Source organism: Prionailurus bengalensis, chromosome B3 (assembly GCF_016509475.1).
Source record: "Prionailurus bengalensis isolate Pbe53 chromosome B3, Fcat_Pben_1.1_paternal_pri, whole genome shotgun sequence".
Lineage (NCBI taxonomy): Eukaryota > Metazoa > Chordata > Mammalia > Carnivora > Felidae > Prionailurus > Prionailurus bengalensis.
In genome coordinates this window covers 54,501,978-54,522,501 of record NC_057355.1, presented here as the reverse complement: position 1 = coordinate 54,522,501, position 20,524 = coordinate 54,501,978, and positions in this window count along the sequence as shown.

The window sequence follows — 20,524 nt, the reverse complement described above, 5'->3', positions numbered from 1 at the left end:
AATAATGTGTCGCATATTTGAACGTTAAGACAGTAGATCTTAAAAGTTCTCATTACAAGAAAAATTTTTTATAACTTGTATGATAACAGATGTTAATGATTTATTGTGGTCGTTTCACAATATATGCAAATATCAAATCATTATGTTGTACACCTGAAACTAATATAATATTATTATGTCAATTATATCTCAATTTTTAAAAACCACAAGACCCCCTTTATATCCACTAAGATAGCTATAATAAATAAAAGAGATAATAACAAGTCCTGGAGAGGATTTTGAGAAATTGGAATCCTCATACACTGTAGATAAGAATGTAAAATGGTGCAGCAACTATGGAAAACAGTTTGGTAGTTCCTTAAACAGTTAAACAAAATTACCAGAGATTATACTCCTATATATCCAATAAAAGTGAAAACATACATCCATACAAAAACTTTTACATAAATGTTCATAGTGATATTGTTCGTAATAGCCCCAAAGTGGAAATAACCCTAATTTCCATCAACTATGTGCTATATCCATATAATGGAATATTATTCACTCATGAAAGCAATAGAGTACCAATTCATGCTACAACATGGAAGAGTCTTAAAAGTTTTGTGGGGGAGCCTGGGTGGCGCGGTCGGTTAAGCGTCCGACTTCAGCTAGGTCACGATCTCGCGGTCCGTGAGTTTGAGCCCCGCGTCCGGCTCTGGGCTGATGGCTCAGAGCCTGGAGCCTGTTTCCGATTCTGTGTCTCCCTCTCTCTCTGCCCCTCCCCCGTTCATGCTCTGTCTCTCTCTGTCCCAAAAATAAATAAACGTTAAAAAATTTTTTTGAAAAAAAAAGGTTTTGTGATAAGTGAAAGAAATCAGACACAAAAGGCCACATATTGTATGATTCCATTTATTTGAAATATCCAAAATAGGCAAACTTATAGGAAAGAAAATGGATTAGTGGCTGCCAAGGACTGGAGGGAGGGTAAAATTGGGAGTGACTGCTATTGAATATGGGGTTTCTTTTTGCAGGTGATGAAAATATTATTGGGTTATATGGCGGTAATGTTGTACAGCTTTGTGAAAAACCACTGAATTGTATACTTTGAAAGGATGAATTTGATATTGTGTACATTTTATCTTTAAAAAATTGTAGTGAGGATCTAACAAGTTGCTATTTGAGGCACTGAAGAAGAGTAATGCAGTGAAAGTGTAATGAGGAAGAAAGTCACAAATAATGTACTACAATGAAAAGCAGTATTATAGATTACCAGGAAACAAAGGGAAACCAGATGATGTTCCTGGAATATTAAGACAAACAAACAAACAAACCAAACAAAAAAACTCACAAAGGAGTTAACATCTTTGAGTACTAAAGCAGTTCACCAGAAAGGCAAAAGGGAGAAGTATATTCAAGGCATGGGGGAAAAAATGTTCAAAGATCTAGAAACATGACAGAGAAGGCTCTGACAGAAATTCAGTACCTAACACAGTGACTTTCTATTTCTGAGTTTACTCTAAGAGAGACACTTTTAAAAATGAGACCAGGCAATGAACAATGTAGCTATGTCTCATCAGCTATGTCATGTCCCCAAATAGAAATTCATGTAACAAGAACTGTTTATACCAGTCAAGATTAGCTACATGTATACAGTGAGGTTTTTGTCAAAAATCACTTCTGGGTGACTCCCTACATGACAAGCAAAAAAAAATATTCAGAGTAAATAAATGAAGTCGTTGGCATACCTTTATATGGACTAAAAATGTGTGAAATTCAGCCCTTGAATCTCACTAAATATAGACTCAAGACTAGTCTCAAGTTTTTGTATGCTTTAGATGACTTTTTATTCAAATAAGGGATGGATTAACAATGAAAGGAAAGAATCAAAGAACTAGCTCAACTATTTTTCACATAATGAAGCAATTTCACTTATTTATCATTTCATCAACAATTATTTTATGTTTATTTTGTGCCAGATGCTGGGCTAGTTGTTTTTCAGTTATCTAAAGCTAGATAAAAAGGAGTAAGGATGAGAAGTATGAGAGCCATACCCTTCTTTATATGCAGAAAGATATACAAACATATTTGAAGTCACAATAGGGTTGTGGTAGAAAGGTTTACATACATAATTCTTTGATGTATTTCATACAGAAAGCTTTCTCAAAGCTTCAAAGATGATAGGATAAAAGAAACATCCTATTTGTAAAGTTTAAATAAAAAATAATTCAGGGAATCATTTATATTGCCATCCAGGTAGAGGTCAGACCAGACACTGGGACCAGGTTTTATATAGAAATCGTTGGACTTTCTTTGTAAACAGAATACAAATATTCCAAATCAGTACTTCAAGAATGAATATGCACTTCTACTCCTAACTACGACAGAGTAATTAAGAATAATTATAAAAGCTGAATAAACTACCATAAGACAGTAACTTGTAAGAGAGCAACTAAGGCAGCTAAAACTTGAGGAGCCAATATCCCAGAAAGTAGGTGCATGCATTGAAAAAAGTCTCATATTTTCCACTGATTTTCCTCTCAAGACATTTTCCAATATAAATCATAGAGCATGAAATCCCTAAAGAAAGTGGTGGCCTAGTGTTGTGATAATCTCACTGAGTTGGAAAGATAAAACATCCAGGTCTTGAGGGGGCAAGTTCCCAGAAAAAAGGGAACCAAAGAAAAGCAGGTCTAACTTTCTGTATGAGATTTTGTTTTGGTGCATTGTATGGCTCCTAAGCTGGATGTGTGTGATGTAAGAAACCAAGAATCAAAGCAGAAAGCAGCTACCAAGAGGCTAAAATACTAACAGATTTTTGGTAGTCTATAGTGGTAAGGATATAAAAGCTGGAGTTCAGAACCCTTTAAGTAGGAAATGGATGAAATACCCCAGGCTTTCAACTAAGATTTCTAAAAGGGCTGTACCCTAAAAATAAGGGAATACTAAAACAGACCAACCTTGAATAAATCTAGATGTTCTGTCCATATATTATCTGCCCACCAGAAGAAAATTAAATGTTCCATGAAGATGATAAATCATTCAGAACCCTTACAATATTCAATATTAGAACTAACATACAATTAAACTTCACTAGGCATATAAGAAAACAAAAAAAAAAGAGAAGTGACTGAAAGATAATAGAAACGAACCAAAAGATGACTTAGATATTGGAATTATCAAATATAGACTGAAATAATCATGATTAGTATGTTCAACAAAACAAATTAAAAGATGGAGAATTTCACTAAACTGCAATATGTGAAAAAGGAAGGGAAATTTTAGCACAAAAAATGCAATAATTGAATTTAGAATTAAAAGAATGCATTTAATAGCATATTAGACACAGTGGAAAAGAGAATTAGTGAATTGAAAGATAGGTCAGTAGAAAGTATCCAGAATAAAGTCCAGGCATAGAAAAAATAAGAATATCTTTAAAAGATCATAAGTGATATGTGGAATACCACATCAAGATCTAACATATGTGTAATCAGAAAGACTGGAGAAGAAACAGTACTTGAAGAGCTACTGCTTGATAATTTTCTAAAACTGACAAGAGATGTCAACTCATAAGTGCAAAAAGATCTGCAAACCTCAAACAGAATAAACTCAAAGCAAACCATACCTAGGTGCATCATAGTAAAACTGCTTAAAAGCAAAGAAAAAGAGAAAACTCTTTTTTTTTTTTATGAAATTTATTGACAAATTGGTTTCCATACAACACCCAGTGCTCATCCCAAAAGGTGCCCTCCTCAATACCCATCACCCACCCTCTCCTCCCTCCCACCCCCCATCAACCCTCAGTTTGTTCTCAGTTTTTAACAGTCTCTTATGCTTTGGCTCTCTCCCATTCTAACCTCTTTTTTTTTTTTTTTCCTTCCCCTCCCCCATGGGTTCCTGTTAAGTTTCTCAGGATCCACATAAGAGTGAAACCATATGGTATCTGTCTTTCTCTGTATGGCTTATTTCACTTAGCATCACACTCTCCAGTTCCATCCACGTTGCTACAAAAGGCCATATTTCATTTTTTCTCATTGCCACGTAATATTCCATTGTGTATATAAACCACAATTTCTTTATCCATTCATCAGTTGATGGACATTTAGGCTCTTTCCATAATTTGGCTATTGTTGAGAGTGCTGCTATGAACATTGGGGTACAAGTGGCCCTATGCATCAGTGCTCCTGTATCCCTTGGATAAATTCCTAGCAGTGCTATTGCTGGGTCATAGGGTAGGTCTATTTTTAATTTTCTGAGGAACCTCCACACTGCTTTCCAGAGCGGCTGCACCAATTTGCATTCCCACCAACAGTGCAAGAGGGTTCCCGTTTCTCCACATCCTCTCCAGCATCTATAGTCTCCTGATTTGTTCATTTTGGCCACTCTGACTGGTGTGAGGTGATACCTGAGTGTGGTTTTGATTTGTATTTCCCTGATAAGGAGCGACGCTGAACATCTTTTCATGTGCCTGTTGGCCATCTGGATGTCTTCTTTAGAGAAGTGTCTATTCATGTTTTCTGCCCATTTCTTCACTGGGTTATTTGTTTTTCGGGTGTGGAGTTTGGTGAGCTCTTTATAGATTTTGGATACTAGCCCTTTGTCCGATATGTCATTTGCGAATATCTTTTCCCATTCCGTTGGTTGCCTTTGAGTTTTGTTGGTTGTTTCCTTTGCTGTGCAGAAGCTTTTTATCTTCATAAGGTCCCAGTAATTCACTTTTGCTTTTAATTCCCTTGCCTTTGGGGATGTGTCGAGTAAGAAATTGCTACGGCTGAGGTCAGAGAGGTCTTTTCCTGCTTTCTCCTCTAAGGTTTTGATGGTTTCCTGTCTCACATTTAGGTCCTTTATCCATTTTGAGTTTATTTTTGTGAATGGTGTGAGAAAGTGGTCTAGTTTCAATCTTCTGCATGTTGCTGTCCAGTTCTCCCAGCACCATTTGTTAAAGAGGCTGTCTTTTTTCCATTGGATGTTCTTTCCTGCTTTGTCAAAGATGAGTTGGCCATACGTTTGTGGGTCTAGTTCTGGAGTTTCTATTCTATTCCATTGGTCTATGTGTCTGTTTTGGTGCCAATACCATGCTGTCTTGATGATGACAGCTTTGTAGTAGAGGCTAAAGTCTGGGATTGTGATGCCTCCTGCTTTGGTCTTCTTCTTCAAAATTCCTTTGGCTATTCGGGGCCTTTTGTGGTTCCATATGAATTTTAGGATTGCTTGTTCTAGTTTCGAGAAGAATGCTGGTGCAATTTTGATTGGGATTGCATTGAATGTGTAGATAGCTTTGGCTAGTATTGACATTTTGACAATATTTATTTTTTCAATCCATGAGCAGGGAATGTCTTTCCATTTCTTTAAATCTTCTTCAATTTCCTTCATAAGCTTTCTATAGTTTTCAGCATACAGATCCTTTACATCTTTGGTTAGATTTTTTCCTAGGTATTTCATGCTTCTTGGTGCAATTGTGAATGGGATCAGTTTCTTTATTTGTCTTTCTGTTGCTTCATTGTTAGTGTATAAGAATGCAATTGATTTCTGTACATTGATTTTGTATCCTGCAACTTTGCTGAATTCATGTATCAGTTCTAGCAGACTTTTGGTGGAGTCTATCGGATTTTCCATGTATAATATCATGTCATCTGCAAAAAGCGAAAGCTTGACTTCATCTTTGCCAATTTTGATGCCTTTGATTTCCTTTTGTTGTCTGATTGCTGATGCTAGAACTTCCAGCACTATGTTAAACAGCAGCGGTGAGAGTGGGCATCCTTGTCGTGTTCCTGATCTCAGGGAAAAAGCTTTCAGTTTTTCCCCGTTGAGGATGATGTTAGCTGTGGGCTTTTGATAAATGGCTTTTATGATCCTTAAGTATGTTCCTTCTATCCCAACTTTAAGAGAAAACTCTTAAAAGAAGCAAGGAAACCCACAAATTAGCATCAAAGGGGCAGCAAGACTGATAGCCGACTTCTCAATAAAAGCAACAGAAGCTATGAAATAGTGGAATCACATCTTTGAAATAATTAAAGACAATGTGAATTGAGAATTCCATACTTCAAAAACATATACTTCAAAAATGAAGGCATAATATATATTTTTTCAGACTAACAAAAAACTAGAATTCATCACTGTTATACTGACCCTAAAAGAAATAACAAAAGGAGTTCTTTTGGCAGAAGAAAAATGATCTTAGAAGCAAAATCAGGGGCACCTGGGTGGTGCAAATGGTTAAACATTGGACTCTTAATTTTGGCTCTAGTCATGATCTCACAGTCCTGAGATCAAGCCCTGTGTTGGACTCTGCACTGGGCATGGAGCCTGCTTGGGATTCTCTTTCCTTCTTCCTTTGCCCTTCCCCCATTCACATATGCTCGCTCTTGCTCTCACTCAAAAAAAAAAAAAAAAAACAGCATAATCAAAAAGGAAAAACAGAAAAAACTATAGTGGGAAATATAAAAAAATATTAATTTTTTAAAAAATAATGTCCGTGGGTTTTTTAATATCTCTACAATTGAAATATATAAAAAGAAAAGCACAAAGAGTAGATAGTTGAGTCCTTGAGGGGCATTGTGATAAATGCAATAAGTCAGAGAAAGGCAAATACTGTATGATCTCATTTATATGTGGAATCTAAAAAAGCCAAACTCATAAAACAGAGAACAGATTGATGATGTCAAAGGTGGAAGGTAGGAAGTGAAGGAAATAGGTGAAGGTGATCAAAAGGTAAAAACTTCCAGTTCTAAGATAAATAAATGCTAGTGATATAATATATGGCATGGGAACTATAGTTAACAATACTGTATCGTACATTTGAAAGTTGCTACAAGACTAGATCTTAAAAGTTCTTATCACAAGAAAAAAATTATAGCTATATGAGTTAATGGATGTTAACTAAATATATTGTGGTAATCATTTCACACTATATACATACATCAAAATCATTATGTTGAACACCTTAAACTAATACAATATTATATTTCACTTATATCTCAGTGAAATTGGAAAAAATATATTTAAAAAGTGTTATACAGTTCTTCCATTGCCTGGAAAGTTGATAAAATATTAATTTAAAGTAAATTCTATTAAATCAAAGATGCATGTTATAATAATCAGGATGCAAATTTTAAAAGTATTAAAATAATAATAGAAGGGAAAACTGAATAATTAAAAATACTTTAGTATTTAGTATTACTAGAGATAAAGTAAAACTGTCATATGCAATAATTCTAGATATTGAGCTGTTTTTGACAAATTCAATAGGAAGTTTTAATACTTCTAAATATTTTAGTGTTTAATGTTATTAGAGATAATTATTTTATTATTTTGTATTGATAGCAATTAAGAAGAATATTTTATAGTGATAAAATTATCAAAAGGAAGATTCATATAATATATATACACTTAATAATATAGTGTTAACGAAAGACATAATGTAACAGAATTAAGTGGAGAAATAAACAGATTCACAATCATACATTCAATAACTACAGAATGCACATCATTTTCAAATGTACATGGAAATTCACCAAAATTGAGCATATGCTGGACAAGAAAACAATTTCCAATAAATGATAAATAATTGAAATCATATTTTTCCTGACCACAGTGGAAATAAACTAGTAACATATAAATAGATTATTCCTAAAATAACTAGAAAATAGTGTTTAAGAAGGGCATTTAGCAATAAATAGACTAGAATATATTCTTTAATAACAATGGAATAACAAGCAAATCTTTGGCTTAGTCACCATCTTTTCATTTGAAACTTATTTTTGACTTGTCTGTATACTTCAACTAATGCATCTATCAAGCTTGATTCTCCCCTCCCGTCAAAGGTTGAGTGCTCTCTTGCACTGGAGAGAGAAAAAGTTCTTCTGACTTTTACCGCAAGTCTCCCCATTTTTGTGAATTTCTACCTAAAGTTTTGTATTTGTAAGTTTTTTGTTCATTTGCACATAAATGCAAAGAAAAAAGGTCATCTGGACATTGGAAACAAAATTAAACCAGCATATGTTCAATTGCTATAATGGACAAATCAGTCTCTAGCCTTCTGGAGAATAAGTCTGACCAAATTGAGAGGTTTAGTATGACAAATAAAATGTTCTATGAACAAATGAACTAGTTAATGAACAAATTCAAGATAACTACGACCAGGAAATCTCTTTTCTTGGCTTGTGCCCTATCTGACTTCATGAATGACAATACATAATTGGGATGCAGCCTTCTTGAATGAGGAATCAATGAGTCAAAAACCAAAACTGACTGGATTTTGACTGACTCAACCACTGTAACCAGCAGATTGGGTAGGTACCCATGGCCTTGGTCCTTCCACAGTGTGTTCCACCCTTCCCTTCCTGGCCAGTTTATCTTTTGTAGTAGATTGGTCATCAGGCTAAAGAAACATGTATGCCCTGACTCTACTAGATTATTCAATAGATCTCTTAGGATTAATAGGGGTTAATACTTCACAGAGTTCAGAAAGCCACCATCCCTTCATGTGGCTGCGTTGTCAACTCCTTATGCCTGCATCTTCTTTTGCTTCATGGATCTCTGCCTCTTCTCTTGCTGTTTCCTCTGCCTAGAGCCCTCTTCATTTCTCAGCCATTTGCAATGAAATAGTACATGACCCTTTCTGACAAAATGAATAGCTATTTTCATCTGTGCTTTACTGTACTTTTTTGTGTGTATGTTGATTATAACACTTTTGTCTTGATATAATTATCCATCTCTTTAAATAATTACCTTCCCCTTTATACTATGAACTCCACAAATTGGAGACTATGTTTATTTTTTTAATGATAATATTGGGCTCTCATTATGTGCCAGGCACATAACATAAGCCTCACAACAAACCTCATTATAGATATTGGTGTCATGCTTATTTTATAGATATGGAAAAACTCTTACAAAAGTGAGGTAACTTCCCCAAATCCACAGCTATTTAAGTGACAGAGCAAAGAGTGAGCCCCAGCTGGTCTGACTCCAGAGCCTAGTTCTTATCCACATTGTCCATCTTAACCAATTTCCCTTCAGAGAAAGCCCTTTGGTGCAAGTGCCCAGTAGAACATATTTATAATAGTATGTCTGTAGAACTGATGAATATAGAAACCATGTGTCTAATAAAAAGATCTCTCTCTCTCTACTTATTTTTAACCAATAAGTAAACAAACAAATGCACTGAATTCAAAGGATGTATCTTACTGATGAAGGCAAAGGGACGACATTGCTGGAACCTGGGAGTGATTGCTTAAAGAGATTTGGGAGGAGTGGCAATGCCAAGCCCATAAGCAGAAAGAAGGGTCACAAAACTGCTTTACTGAGCAGCAGACCATGGTTGGGAAGTCCAATTGATTTAAAAGTGCAGATTGTTCTCCACAAGAAAACACTGCGTGGGGCCCAGCCTTACACTGCCACAGAAAGTCACCACCCTTCTCATCCTTGTTGCCATTTATTCTGATGTCTAAAGTGGGTCCGTGAATTCTTTAGAAATGTAGAGTCAGAGGTGCCTCAGGTAGCCCAGAAATATACATCCCTCTTTAGTATAATCACTTGGAGGTTTGTGTTGTCACTGAGGCAGAGGGGGGGCAGGGATGCTACTATACTGAGTCAGTTCTGATTTTGGCCGACAGTCCCATGTTATGAGGTTTTATACCCCTCTTGTGTCATTAGTTGTTTTGTTTTCTATTCTTAGTGGCCTTGCCAATAACAGCATTGCCCTGAGATATAGGTACAGTGTTGCTTTTCCGTCTGTGAAAGGAGGAATCAGAGCAAGTCTCAACAGCTCCTGTCAAGAAAGAGATTAGAGTAACTGGGAGAGCTCAGATCAACTATTCCATCCCACTCCTACGGGCTCATTTGGGAAGGGTGGGAATAATAGCAGCTTTTTATAATGTTTGAATGACTATGAAAACTCATTTTAAGCTTGTATGTGGAATATAAGGACAGGTCTGCCTTCTAGACAAATGTTCCTCTTAGAGCCTGGGAAAACGTATGCAAAGCAATTTCAAAGACAATGCTGTCCAATGATTTTTCGCCCCTTGCTTTGTCACTTTTTTCTTCTTTCAGTTAAAAATTGGTGCATTGGCTTCCTTTCTCAGAAAATAAACCACTCTTCCTGCCATACTTACCCCTTGGCAGGAGAGAGAATTGATATAGACACATGAAGCTGAAGCAAAAAATTTTTTTTGACTATACTTAATTTCCATGTTTTGATCTAAGTTAAAGAGTGGGAAAATTAGGAGGTTCTCTTCACTTTTTATGTTACTTTTTTTTTCCTGTGTTCATGTCATTCAACATTAATAATCAAGATCTCAGATACATGCTTGGAGTTTCTTTCCACTCACTAATTCACTATTCCCTGACCTCAGGGACTGTGTTCTACATCTCATCATGGACAAGAGTGTTCTTTTGCTAATTAATACTCATCACGTGTATGCAATATTATGAAACGCAAGCCTTTGATAGAACATAGAATAGTTATAGAATGCACAAACAGTATTTATTGGAACCCATGCCAACAATTCAGTGGGAGGGGTATTGGGGTAGAATTCTGGTTTAAGGCTAAAGGAGTGGCTAGGTCCCAGCAACAGGTACATAATCTTCATCTCTCCTCTGGCCCACCTCAGTCAGCATGTTATCTCAACTGCCAAGACCCCCAGTGATGATTGCTCCTCACCCTCCAATGGACAAGAAGTGAATGAAAATTAGCTTAAGGATCTCTTCCTCTCTATCTGTTATAGAGTTACTAGAGTTTGTTAACTGCCCAGAGTCTGTTGCTGTCAGTCTTTTGGCTAAAGTTGTCTCCACACTTTGATTTATCCCTCCGCCACTTGTCTCCTGCCACACCTCTATCTTCTATCATATTTTGAAAGGCTCATCCCTGGCCCCAGTCACTGGCAGGCCATTTTCATATTGAACATGGTTCTCATTTCCTTATTTATTTTTGTTTGTAAGCTGGTAACCATACAAGTTTCCTCCTAGGGCTGCAACATGAAATGCAAAAATAAGCCATTTAGTCTGCTCCTTAGCATTATGGACAATTTCTTAGCACCAGCTAGGTGGAACCAGGAGTTGGCAATAGGCACCCAACCCAAACCTGATAGGCGTAGTGAGAGAAACTGAAGGAAGAGATGTCTTTATAAAAGCTAAGAGTCATTTGATTGGCTGTACCAGTGCCTAACAGATTCTATATCAGATATGTTCCTTCTACTGGTCTCAAACATTGACACATTATACTGGTTAGCAAAAGGAAATGAGTAAGCTCATATGCTGGAGCGTGGTAGAGGATAGAGGAAGAATATGGACTGTGGGGTCTGTAAGACCTCAGTTTGGAGGTGTGGACATCTCCATCATTATTATCTCTATCTGTGATCTGAGCAAGCTCCTTAACCTTTCTAAATTTCAGTTTCTTTACAATAAAATGGGAATTATAATAGAAACCTCCTTTCCAGTCCTCATCTTTTCTGTGTAAAATGGGAACTATAATAGTTCCTACACTGAAAAGCATACAAGTTCTTCCCTTTAGTAAATATTAGCTATTGCCTTTATTTTTGTTTTGATTTTTTTAAAAGTAAGAAAGAAAGATATCACAAGCCCAAGCTAGAGCCCTAAGGCAAAGATTACTTTGATCAAAGACAAAACAATCATATTTCACTAAGGGGTTCATTTCAAAATATCTGTCAGATATTAGCAAAAGTAAAGTCCAAATACTCAGGGACTGAAAAAAAAATAACCCAAGATATCCAGTGATTTTTTTCTTAGTGACAGGCCTATGAGAAATCGTTTTTTTCTTTTAACACTTTAAAAACTTAAAGTCTTCTACAGTGAGCATATGGTACTTTTATATAGTCAGAAAAAATCATTACCTTTTTTAATAGATATACACAATTATCAGATGATAGTGCGTGGACTTCGCCTCTCTCCTCAATGTCTCAGATTTACTTGAATATCCTCAAGGTGCTCTTTGCTGGATTCTTTGGTTAAAGATGGTGCCTAAGACTGGAGGGTTGATAAAGTGTGAATGTATGGTTATATATATATGTGCATGAATGGATGACTGCATGTTATATTAGTCTGATTTCAATTTTTTGCTCTATTTCATCTTTGCAACATTAAAATAAAACACCAAAACATAAAAATAACCCACTTTCAAAAATTATCAGACATTACTATTTAGTCCTTTTTGCATCAGATACTTTGTTTATATAGATAAAATAGAATAATTTAAACAAAATTCAAGTTCCCTTTGTTTCTCTCTCCAGATTCCATCTCCTTATCTGTTCTCTCTAGGGGGGCATTATTATGACTTTGTAGGGTGCCATTTCAGTCCGTATTTTTGTATTTCAATTTTATGTAGATGCTTTATGAACAGTAGATAGTATTGTTTTACATGCTTTGTAGTGTAGTGTTTACAGATTCTTTTATATTGTATCTATCATTTTGTAGCTTTCTTATTTTAACTCAAATTATATTTTCTAGATCAGTGCTCTCCAACAAAAATATAATATGAGCTATATATGTAGTTTACATTTTTCTCATGGCAATATCAATTAAAAAGCAAGAAGAAACAGATAAAAATTAAATTTAGTATATATTTAGTTAACCAAATATATACAAAATATTATTATTCTAACATATATCTTTAGCCACATTTCAAGTGCTCAGTGGCTTTATGTAGCTAGTGATTGCCACATTGGAGAGCAAAATTCTAGATCTACATAATATTGATACATACTCACTGAATTGTTGTAGAGTATCTCACTAAATATATATGTGGTATATATATCAATATGTATATCAATATACATGTATACATATATACATATATGTGTATAATATATGTATGTATATTGATATATATATATATATAGGTATATGCACACATACCACAATTGATTTACTTATTCACTTATTGATGGACAGTTAGGTTTTTCCCTACTGCAAATAATGTTCACTGGACATTTGCTTCTGTGTAACCTGCTGCATATGTATGAGTTTGTCTTAGTGAATACCATGGGTGGAATTTCCAGTTCATAGGAGTGAACATTATTTAATTGTAGGACTGTTGCCAAATTGCTGCCCATAGTGGTTGTACTAGTTCACATTCTTAATATTCTTAACAAGCTGAGAATGCTTTATTCCTACGTATTCACTATAGTCTACCAGAGTGGAATCCCACCCCTACATCTTAAGTGGGAGACCTTGGCACACTATTTTACCTCTGTTTATCTGTGAAATGAGGCTAATAAAAATAGTAACTACATCACTGTTGTTAGTGTTAGATGAGTTAATACATGAAAAGAAAGCACTTAGAACAATGCCTGGAAAATGGTAATTCCTCCAAAAATGTAAGTTACTGTTATTTTGTCATCATCTAATTTTTTGTTCAAACTATTCCATATAGTAAGCAGGACAGTGTTATTACTACCAAGATAAGAGGTTGGATAAGACCCAATCCAGGTCTGGAATTCATTAAATGATGTTAAATGTCATAGCTATAAAGAGATAATTTCATACAAGTTTTGGAGAAGAAAAAATTTGGATTTCCTGGGATTTTAACTGACAATTAGTGTCTCCAAATTGATTGAAGTATTAGAGACTAGAACTAAGTATTCTTACTCTCAGATATTACTAGTTGTGTAAATCCTTCCCTTTCTCAGGAAACATTGGAGTAAACATAAATTAGGTCAGGATCTAATGCCAAAGGTCATGGAAAAATACCATATATGTATAATCTCCTTTAATTAGAGCGAGGATTTACAATACTTTCTTTGTATATCCTTGTATTCAACTAGAATTTCATTTCTGTCTGCCACCACTGCTACCACCAGCATCACTAATACCACCATCTACCCTCTTTACCATTGAGATCAGACCTACTTCAACTGGGATAGATGATGCTGAATAATTATCAAGTGTGTCTTCATAAGGCTGAGTGAGTAAATTAGAGCCTCGTGCTTAGAAAAAATACCAAAGCCTAGACAAGTAGGAAGGATACTAGCATTGGGAAAGTTCTTTTCTGCCTTAAATTCTACTGAAATTTCTCCTTCTTTTCCATTCATTTTGTGTGTGTGTGTGTGTGTGTGTGTGTGTGTGTGTGTGTACACATACACACGCATACATATTTTTTTTCCCTTAAGTTTTTGGACATATTTACTATGGCTGATTTAAAGTCCTTGTGTGCAGTTCCCATCACCTGGATCCTCTCAGGGTAGGTTTCTATTTAATGCTTTTTTTTCTTGAGTATCTTTTATGATTTCTTTGTACATCCAATGATTTTTGAATGGCAATGGGACATTATGAATTATACAGTGTAGGGTCTCTAGATTCTCTTATGTTCTTTGAAGAGTAATTCTTATTTTAGAAGGAATTAATTTGGATGAACTCAAACTCCCAACTCTGTATTCCTTGTAGGAACAGTAAATAAGCTCTCCATACAGTTCATTCAGCTTTCAGCTACTGTTATTTTTCAAGACCCCCTAGAGCATTCTTTAGACCATGTAAAACAGTCATCCAAGGTTTTAGGCAGATTTTATGTATGTTTGGGGCTGTCCTCTTGTGCAGCTCCCTCCCTTCCAGGATTATCCCTCTAACTTTCTTCTCTGCTTGTCTCAGACTGTGTTTGATACCTCAAACCAGTAGTATGGTGGCTTTCTGCTAGAAAGAGCCTGAAAACCTTCAGATCTCATTCATGGAAATTTTTCTTTCAAGGATTCTTCTAGTTTTTATTTTGGTCACTTTCCAATTTAATAATTAAAAAAAATATATATTGTCCAGATTTTATAATTACCATCTGAAGGAAAGCTAGTCCAACCAAAATTCTCCACTATTTCTGAAGGTACAACACCCTGGCAAGTGTCTGTTAACCTAAAATAGCTCTACCTTCCCCGCAGCTATTTAGTCACTGAAGAAATCAGATATGAGTTGAAGATGGATGAAATCATTTGTAGCATTCTCTATTCTTCTGAAAATGTCTGAATTTTTACCTTAATAGAAATTTTAAAATGAAAAGATTACTTCATGAGTGGTACTTTATATTTCCTATTATTTGGTAAAAGGAGCATGATATTTTGTTGTTTAACTTTTAATAATATTAAGACTACTCTACCTAGTTGGAAGTTTTCAAGAAACCTAGGCAGAAATCAAGATCTCAAGGGGGTGTTGAAAGCATAACATCTTTCAGTGAGATGAATCATTGCATGCTCAGGTGTAGAGCCACAGGAAAGAAAACAAACTTTGACTTGACATATTATTTTCTGCATTGCTTCTGAGAAACCTGCAAACTCAGGTCAGATGAGAAGAGAAATACAATGATCCAAGAACTGAGAAAAAGTCTGACAAAGACCCCAGAGAGCCCTTATAGAAGGATTGTTAGTAAAATTGTGGAGTACTGAGAGTCACTGGAGTTTCATAATGGAAAGGGTCTCATAAAGCCACAGAGTTCAGTGTCAGGAGCTTCTTGCAGGACATGGTTTTATACTCCTGTGTTGCCTGTTCTTCCTTCACTAGTAGGATGATATTGATAACCTCAAAGGTCCCATACAGCTCTAATAGTCTCTGATTTTATAATCACCATCCCCTCCCAACTTTATACTGATAGGGAACTGGGGTCACATCTTAAGTTCGTGGCAGAACTAAAATACAGCATGAATTTACTCTCTTCCACCCAGTATTACTTCCATAAGAAAAGGGGCTAAAATTTATTTGGTGTAGGGAGCATTTTATATATCACATATAATTTAATCTTTACTATAACCTACTATAAGGTAGGTACTATTACTATCCCAATTTTTAAAATGATGAAATTAAAACAGAGAAAACTAAGCAGTTTAACAGATATGCCTGAAAAGCATATCTCAATCCTTTTATTTTTCTCACCAGCACTATCACTATCATAGTCCCAACCTATGCCAGCTCTCACCTAGATTCTTGTAATATAACTTCTCTACTTGTTGTCCTACTCACCCCCCCACCCCCCCCCCAGTCCATTCTCTCTCAGCAGCCAGAGTAATCTTTCAAAAATATAAATCAAATTGTGCCACACTTCTGCTCAAACTCTCCAGTGGTTTTTTATTGACTTTACAATAAAATGTAGATTCCTTATCATGGCCTTTGAGGCCCTTTGGAACCAAGCTTTTATCTGTCCTTCTGATCTTACCTCCTGCCACACTGCCCTGGAGGATGCTACTAAGATTCCTGTCTTTACATTCCCCAAACATGCTGCTCTTTCTGGGCTCCAGCCCTTCACATTGCCCACTTCCTCCTCCCCAGGCTATTTATATCTCATCATTTGACTTTCAGCTAGAATATAACATGCCCAGAGACATCCTCCCTGCCCATATAAGCTAAAGAATAAAGTGCTTCCTCCCCAAACCCCATCCCTGGTGATCAATCTGTTACAGTCTGCCATTTTATTATCCTAAACAATCTTCACTATCTGAAATTACCTTATTATTTACATGTTCATTTTCTTGTATTCTCCAATAGAATATATGTTCCATATGTTTGTCTAGGTTCCCTAAGAAGCAAACACCAAGATTATATTAAGTATGCAAGGATTTTTAGTATGAGAAATGCCAGAGAGAGAAAATGGGGAGGGAACACAAGTTTGAGAGAGCCATCAGAACTTGATGAAAGTCTGACCCTGAGTGAAGGAAATAAGGCAGAATGGGAAGAAACTAGACCACTGTGTAGTCTAAGGATGTTCAGCAAGACCATCACTGAGTTCTCAAGTCATAATCAACCATTTTATGAGTACCATGTCTCCCAGAAATGTACTTGCCTTAGTACATTGCCTGTCACCATCAGTCACTAGGGAAAACAGCCTATGGGAAATGTGGTCTTGTACAAATGGTACAGTGGATTTCAGAGGACAGAATCTGAGGCCATTGTGCTACTGTAGCTGGAGACCTTTGAGGCATATTCTCATGCCTGACACACTCTATAAGAGCAAGGGATGTGTTCTCCCCCTCCATTACCAGAGATTTCCACAATGTCTGATGCACAGATGATGCTCAAGACATACTTGGACAATGCCTATTTCTTCACAGGATTATTTCTTTTTTGGGTGTTGAGTTTGATAAGTTCTTTATAGATTTTGGATACTAACCCTTTATCTGATATGTCGTTTGCAAATATCTTCTCCCATTCTGTCAGTTGCCTTTTAGTTTTGCTGATTGTTTCCTTCGCTGTGCAGAAGCTTTTAATTTTGATGAGGTCCCAATAGTTCATTTTTGCTTTTGTTTCCCTTGCCTCCAGAGACGTGTTGTGTAAGAAGCTGCTGTGGCCAAGATCAAAGAGGTTTTTGCTTGCCTTCTCCTTGAGGATTTTGATGGCTTCCTGTCTTACATTTAGGTCTTTCATCCATTTTGAGTTTATTTTTGTGTATGGTATAAGGAAGTGGTCCAGGTTCATTCTTCTGCATGTCACTGTCCAGTTTTCCCAGCACCACTTGCTGAAGAGACTGTCTTTATTCCATTGGATATTCTTTCCTGCTTTGTCAAAGATTAGTTGGCAATACATTTGTGGGTCCATTTCTAGGTTCTCTATTCTGTTTCATTAATCTGAGTGTCTGTTTTTGTGCCAAGGACATACTTGAACAATGAATGAATGAATGAATAAACAAAAGAATGCACAACCTTTCCCAAGATCACATAAGTGGAAGAATAGAATTTGGGAACCTGTTTTCCCAGTCCTAGATAATTAGTGTTACTACTGCTTTTTGACTATTCCCACTACATTCTACTGTCTCTAAGACCTTAAACCAGAAAAAAAATAAAATCAACTATATCCCTTGACCAGACCTCTGAAGTATATTTATATCGCTTCTGCAATGTATTGTCCAAATATTCTACCTTTAACACATTTTTTTTTCTTGGACCTGACAAAGAGAAAAGTTTATCACCACTGTGCAGTATAAGTATTGTTAACTGCCCTCCCTGCCACCAAACATATTAGATATACAAAGTGTAATTTTTTTTTCTTCTTCAAGAAAAGCTACAAAGACCAGAGAGAAAATAGAAGCCAATGCTCTTTCAGAGAGATTAAAAGTGGGCATCAACCCTATACTCTCAGCAAATGTCATATAAGGAAAAGCAATGCATTCATGTTACCACTGTTTAATACAGTAATCAATTAAGTCTGGGAAACTCAAAGACATTGTTGAGTTTTATCACAAAGGGCAAACATCTAACTTGACCATCTTACAAAAATGCTCAACAACAGAAGAGACATCTTAAAACAAGCTTCAATGCATGCAAGGCAGGCAAAATAATAGAAACCACATAAAATTACTTTTAAATGTTATACTTTGAAGCTGATAGCTCGAGATCAAAGACAGTGGTGAATTGCTTATCTAAAATATCTTCTTCTCAGAAATTTGGATGGCGAAAATAAACAACTTTGCTCTAGGCTTTAATACTAGTTGTCCATAGACAGAGTCCAATGTAGTAAGCAAGTAAAGAAATACTGGTGCTGCATAAGAAGATGTTACAGTGACTTGTGTGATGCAAAAGAGCTAATTTTCTGTAAATAAACCTTTGTTTTGAAACCCTGGAGATTTCATCCTACATAGTGACTTGGAACCCAGAGAAAGGAATACGTTTATGATTAACCTGGGATCTTTGGATTGTTTTGACTCAAACAAAAGGGGTTGGAGACAGATGAGAAGAAATGAAATAGGGAGAGATGGTTAGTCACAAAAGAAGAGGTAGAATTTGCCATTGGGGGTCACCATGATTTGCATAGGTGAAAATTAGGCAAGTGGGAGAGGATTTAATATGATGTAAGAGGGGAAGAGAACAACAGCTTGATGATGGTAGAAGGTTCTAGTGGTGGCAAGGGTGAAAATCTTAATTTTGTCTAATGCTATTGTTTCTAATCTTAATTTATATGCAAATTCCCTGTGTTCCACATCAGACTTACTAAATAAGAATCTCTAGGAATGGGTGCTGAGGAACCCCCCCCCCTTTTTTTAAGACCAAAAATTAATTTGCATGGTCATTCAAGTCTGGCTGACTGGCTCAATTTGAATTATAGGTCTCCAGTTGTTAGGAAATTAATGTCAGCAAACGTCACTGCCGGTATAGATACAGGCAATATACACTTTTGTTTGCCCAGCTGAAACCAGCAAGAATACCCTTGAGCAGACTGCTTTCATTCCTTTAAGATGTCTCTCTGAGTTTAGACAGTGTTGCATTCCTATCTCCCTTATGTGGTAGAAAGGAAAGAGGATGGAGTCAGACTAGAGATACCACACAGGCATGATAAAGATGAATACAGATGATTGCCAAGCCAAAGAAAATGAAAATGAACATTTTTAACAGTTCATTGAAATGTAATTGACTTACAAACAAGGGCATATATAGAAAGTGTACAGTTCTTTGAGTTTTGATGTAAGTATATATCTTTAAAATCATCCGGACAATCAATATAATGATCATATCTGTTGCTTTCCAAATTTTACTTGAAATCCCATTCTTCCATCTTTCCCTGTTTCCCTTTCTTGCCCCTAGATGACAATAAATCTTCTATCAGTTTAGTTTTAATTGTCTAGAATTTTTGTTGTTGGAATCACTGAATATTCTCTCCTCTGGTGTCTTTCACTAAGCATAATTAATTTTATATTAATCTATATTCTTATTATATCAATAGTTTATTTCTTTTGTTTGCTAAGTCATATTCTATTGTATGGATATACCAGTTTATTCACCAGATGAGGAACATTTGGTTGGTTCCCAGTTTTTGACTATAACAAATAAAGCTGCTGTACATATTTATGATAGGTCTTTACTATGGACATGTTCTCATTTTTGTAGGGTAAATACCTAGGACTAGAATAGCTGGATTATACATTAGGTGTATGTATTTCTTTTTAAGAAACTATCAAACTGTGTTCCAGAATGGTTATACCATTTTACATGATATGAGAGTACCATTTCCTCCACAAGCCAAATAACACTTGATCTAATGTGTTATCAATTTTTATAAATAACTGGATTTAATTTGCTAAAATTTTGTTCAGGATTATTGCATCTATGCTCAGGAAGGCTATTGGTCTATAATTTTCTTATGTTTGCATGGCTTTGATATCAGGATAATGCCGGACTCATAGAATGAATTGGGAAATAATTTCCCCATCAATTCAATTTTTTATAAGACTTTGTGTAGATTTTGTAATATTTCTCCATTAAATGCCTAGCAGATTGATCAGCAAAGTCATCTGGGCCTGGTATTTTCTTTGTCAGAACATTTTTTAAACTAAAAATTGAATTTCTTTAATAAATATAAATCTATTTAGGTTATTGATTTCTTCTTGAGTAAACTTTGATAATTTGTGCCTTTCAAGGAACTTGTCAAGAGTAACTTTGAAAGTCAGAGTGAAGCAATGCATTAGAAATTATGAGAGAAAGTTATTTTCTATTGGCTAAGTAATTAGGCATGAGTTAGAATAAAGATATTTTAGGTGTGCAAGCTCTCATTCTCCAGAAGCTGCTGAAGGATATGCTCCCCCACAGTAAGAGGTTGAATCAAAAGGGAAGAAGACACGAACCAGGAAACAGGC